We start from the raw sequence: 5,317 nt of genomic DNA, 5'->3' as shown, positions 1-5,317 counted from the left end.
ATATTATACAACTGGGAGAAAGAATGAACTACAACCAGTTACAAAAATCTAACTGAGTTCCCCCTGCCCCCCAGGGACCTGGCTAGAGGATCTAATTGATTCTCAATAATTTCATATTGAGTAAATTATCAAGCCTCAGAAAATTTTTCATAAAGTTTCAAAACAAAAAGTAAAACAAAACAGAATATTAGCCATTGATATGCATAAAACTTTTTAAAAAGCAAAATCATAACAAATACAAGATTCCAATTGATGGTTACTTTAGAGGAACAAAATAGGGAGGAGCATATAAGGAGATGTTACATAAGTCATTGTTTCTGTTTTAGTTCTCTGGTTGAATAGCAGGTTTATAGGTATTCATGATATCAGTAGATAAAATAAAATAGGACCAGGAGTATACACAATGATGCTAGTGTGCTATACTAGAGATTGTGATTAATATATTTTTGTGCCCCTAAATTGTGATATTTCGTGATATTTAAAAATATCAGCAATCACAATTAATGTAAATGGACTAAACTTACTAATTGGCACAATAAATAATGAACCAGAGCTAGCTATATGCTATTTACAGGAGACCAAACAAAAAATTTGGGACATGGAAAGGTTGAAAGCAAAAGGTAAGAGGGAAAGTGAAAGATCTATTAGTCAAGGGCTAATCAAAAGAGTAGTTACATTTATTACAGACAAAATAGACTTTAAAGCAAAAGGCATTAGGGATAAGTATCTTCTGTGCCAATATTAAAGAAATAATTCACTAGGAAAATAGCAGATCTAAGCTTGTGTGCACCTCATAACAAGGCCTTAAAATACACAAAGCAAAAAGTATGAGAAGTAGAAAATGCATAGTTATAGTGGGAAATTTCAACAGTTCTTTTTGATGTACCTGACAACGTACTTTTAAAATACAGCAAAATTTGAGAGAATTACAGGAGAAACTGGCAAATCTAGTCATATAGAAATTTTAATGTACTTCTATAAAAAGCAATAGGTCAAGCAGACAAAATATTAGTAAGGCTACAGGAAATCTAGATAATATAATTAATAAGTCTGATCTAATAGACCCATATAAAATGCTATACTTAAAAATTAAGGCATATACATTCTTTTCAAAACTACATGAAATATAAAAATTGACTGCACCAAAGCAAGTTTCAATAAATAACAAAGAATCTGCTTCATATAGATCTTGTTCTTTGACCTTAATTCAGTTAATTTAGATGTTAGTAACTAAAGAATAACCTCAAATATCCCTAAAATACACCTGTATTAATTCACTGGTCAAAGAAGACATCGTATCTGAAATCTAATTTTTTTTTTTTTAAACAGGATCTCGCTCTGTCACCCAGGCTGGAGTAGTGACGTGATCATGGCTCACTACAGTCTCAACTTCCCAGGCTCAAGTGATCCTCCCACCTCAGCCTCCTGAGTAGCTGGGCCTATAGGTGCATGTTAGCACACCTGGCTAGTTTCTAGAAAAGTTTTCTTTTGCAGAGATGGGGCCTCACTATGTTGCCCAGGCTGGTCTCAAACTCCTGGGCTCAAGGGATCCTCCCACCTTAGCCTCTCAAAGTGCTGGGATTACAGGCGTGAGTCATTGTGTCCAGCCTAAAATCTAAACTTTTTTTTTTTTACCTCAATGATAATAAAAAGTCTGTATATCTTGTGGAGTATAGCTTGAGTGGTACTTAAAGTGAAATCTGTAGTCTTAAATGTTAAAATCAGAAAACAGATGGCTAAATATTAATTACCCAAGGCACCAATTCAAAAAGAAAAAAAAGAGCAACAGAATAAATCCAAAAAGAGCAGAAGCAGAAGGGAATACTATGTGACATATATTAATATTACATTATATATTATATTCTACTATATAATAGTATATCTTTTCTATTGTGCCATATATAAGAATATAATGTCTAATAATATATAAGGACAAAACTTACTGGAACAGAAAAAGAAACAATATTTAAACTAAAGTCTGGTTCTCTGAAAACACTAATAGAAAGTAGAAAGAATACACTAGTAAAAAACAACAACAACAAAATCTCTGGCACAGCTGATCCAGATAAGAAAAAATACATATAAAATGATATTTGGAATGAAAAAAAATAAACATTATGGATAGATACAGCAGAGATTAAAATACATTAAGAGATAACTATGAACAGCATTTTGTCAACACATTTGAAAACCTAGATGGTATGGATAATTTCTTTGAAAAATATAGTGTATAAAAATAGATTCAAGAAGAAAACAGAAAACCTGAAGAGATCTACAAGCGTTCAAGAAATGGAATCAGTAGTTAAAAATCAACCCACGAAATGTCTATCCCAGACCCAGACAATTTACCCGCAAGTTCTACCAAACATTCAAGGAACACATAACTCCAATCTTATACACACTGTTCCAGTAAATGAAAAAAGAAGGAACATTTACCAGTTCATTTTATGAGACCAGTATAACCAGACAAAAGCAGTATGAAAAGGGAAAACTGCAACCAATTTGACTTATGAACATGAATACAAAAAGAATCCTAGAATGAAATTAAATGTTGACCATCATTCATTCATTCATCCACTCACTCATTCAGTCAATCATTATTTATTGAGCATTAACCGTGCGCCAGCAGGCACTGTGCTGGTACATGGAGAGCAGAAAGGGACAGGAGCTTCTGGCTTAGAGGAGATGGGCAGTAAAGCAAATGATCATACAGGGTAAGGTACACAGAGGACGTTCTGGTAAGGTAACTGCATATCTAAGGGCATTGGACCCTGTCAGAGAGGTCTGGGAAAGATTTCCAGGCACATAAGTGGAGTAAGGGTGGATGTGGGAAGACTGTTTTGTGAGCTGTTGCAGGGCCTCGGGTGGGAGATCTGGGATGCAGTAGCAAGAAAGATGGATTTGAACTTGGGCTTGCTTCAGAAAGGCTAAGTGGAGATGTTGAATACAAAACTGACCAGAGCCTGGAGCTCTTCAGGAAGGGTGAGGCTGGAAATTTCAATTTGAGTGGCATCAACATGTGTTTAAACCCATCCTGGAAGATTGAGTTTGAAGAAGGAAGTGTCCAACATTGTCTTGGGCTGTTGAGACTTTCAGAGGGTTGAGGACTGATATTATGCTGCTTGTATTCTCCTGAGGCAGGGGCTACATTGAGTGAGCTGGAGAAAAAAATGCATAAAATAATAATAATAATAATAAGCTATTACAAATAATGTAGTGCATAGGGGCAGCCAAGAGGGAATTTTTTTGGACAATGAAACTGTTCTGCATCTTGATTATGGTGGTGGTTACATGACTCTATGCATAAGTCAACACTCATAGAATTACAGACCAAAAAGAGTAAAGGTTACCATATATAAATTAAAAATAAATGAGTAAAAACAATGTAGTAATGGAGACTTAAAATCCAGTTCTTTCTAAGCCACCGACTTTGTAACTGCAGCTCTAGACCCCCTCTGGATTTTAAATCAGTTCTGTAAGTGTCAGCTTGTGGAAGTCTATACCACAGAAGAAGGGCCCCCAACTCTCGCCTTGTGAGGGACGGAATAAACATGCAGGCAGCAGAGGCCACACCGCATTGGACTGATGATCAGAGGGTGGGGGTGGGGTGTAGCCTGGTGAGTTTGGCACCTCTGAGACCCTGATGTATAATGAGGGTATTAGACTAGGAAAGTCCTTTCTACCTAGGATGGCCTGTGGTTCTACTGTAAAAATCCCAACACAATACAATGAGCTCTGTTGTCTGCATACTGTTGAGAATAATCAATCATAATAAACAATCATCATAACAACTGGCCGTTCAACACATGAGACCCCAGATGATTTGGGAAGGAGCTTGGAGTGACAGGAAATGTTCGAGTTTGTGGTTTAAAGCCTTAGAGCACCTTCTCAATATGATTATATTGAGTAGTGATTGATAATAAACACGAATCAGGTTTACAGTGAAAAAGGAACTTTTACAACATTGGTTCACTTCAGCCTCTCACCTTCACCCCATCAATCCTGTCAAGGAGGAATTACTGCAATTCAGGGAACGGGGAGATTGAGGGTCTGGTCACTCAAGGATATGGCTGGTGTTGAGATTTTCCAAATATTCCATTTTTCCAAAACCCACAGTAGATTTGGTACAGTTTTGGTGTTGAGTGTCTTCCTTTGTCTCCTAATCCTATGAAAATTAATGGAAAAGTGTTAATTGGGTATCAATTCATACTTAACATTAATCTCAGTATTTGATGAACCACAACTTTATGTTGCCCCTCACGCCATATTAACTCAGTTTACTGCAATAATTTAAAACAATACAGATTTAAAACAATATGGATAATTGTATCCGTATTGTTTCCAATGCCCCATAAATTGAAACCAGCCCGAATTTGGCCAGCCTAGAGTCTGCCGGAGAAACGTGCGATGCCTTTGGAAGGCTACAGACATCGTCTTTTTGGAGTTTTCAGTGCATGAAGGTATGAAACCAGCATTTATTAAGCACCCACTGTATGCCAGAACCCGTGCTGTACAATACTGCCGCTCCTAAGGTGGGAGTGATTCTGAAGCCTTCTGCCACCAGCTACCTCTGCAGGTCGTGAGGGGTCTTGGGCTATTTCAGTCTCATGCACTTTATTATCCTGGCATACAAAGGCTGGGTAATTTGAGAAATAAAATATATAACGAACGGATTAAACAGGGGTTTCCTGAAATAACCACCCTTTCCAGCCATCCCAGAGGCACTCCAAAAGCACTTCTCGTTATATACAAACATTTGCTTTGAACCTCAATCATGTGACCTTGACTCCTATAACCTATCTTATTATATTTTTAAAACACTGTATGATTAACGCGGAAACCCTTTTTTTCGGCACTTTCTCGCCACTGGAATCGCGTCAGTTTCTCAAAGTTCCAAAATAACCTTTCCCGGGCACGGATTGGTACCTCTACTGGGGAAGGGCGGGGAACCGCGCAAGACGTGCCGGTGTGGAGCGAGAGCCAGAGAGAACTTCCAGCGCAAAAGGAAAATAAAACTTGTGGCTGGTGTTTGTGCAGGAGGGTCTCCGCTATCCTGAAGCCCCCCGATCCTGGGGGGTCTCGGGGGCCGCCAGAGAAGCGCCGGGGTGTGGGTTTGCTCCCGACGTCCTTGACCTAAATTTCTGAGCCGTGGCTGGAAACAGGGCACAGCACAGGGCGGGCGGCTGGTGCCATCTCCGGATCTCGGCGGCAGGGGCCGGCAAACTTGAATGGAGAGGGCGAACTAGAGAGGGTGGGGGGCGTCTTCTCCCCGGTCCGGGTGAGGAGCCGCAGCAAGCTCCCCGCGCCTCCCCTCCCC

General features: G+C 39.1%; 1 protein-coding gene across 1 annotated transcript in view; it reads left to right on the top strand.

Moving 5' to 3' along the window:
• Positions 1–4,976: 4,976 nt before the first annotated feature.
• The window catches only part of MSI2 (musashi RNA-binding protein 2), a 436,274-nt gene continuing 435,933 nt past the window's right edge, over positions 4,977–5,317 (top strand). The window contains exon 1 of the mRNA XM_011979225.1: positions 4,977–5,107. The gene's annotated coding sequence lies outside the window, so the exon portion shown is untranslated. The remainder of the gene's footprint in view (positions 5,108–5,317) is intronic.

This window comes from Mandrillus leucophaeus, unplaced genomic scaffold (genome assembly GCF_000951045.1).
Source record: "Mandrillus leucophaeus isolate KB7577 unplaced genomic scaffold, Mleu.le_1.0 Scaffold20, whole genome shotgun sequence".
Lineage (NCBI taxonomy): Eukaryota > Metazoa > Chordata > Mammalia > Primates > Cercopithecidae > Mandrillus > Mandrillus leucophaeus.
Note: the sequence above shows the minus strand (reverse complement) of the source record. Positions and strands in the feature narration are given on the sequence as shown.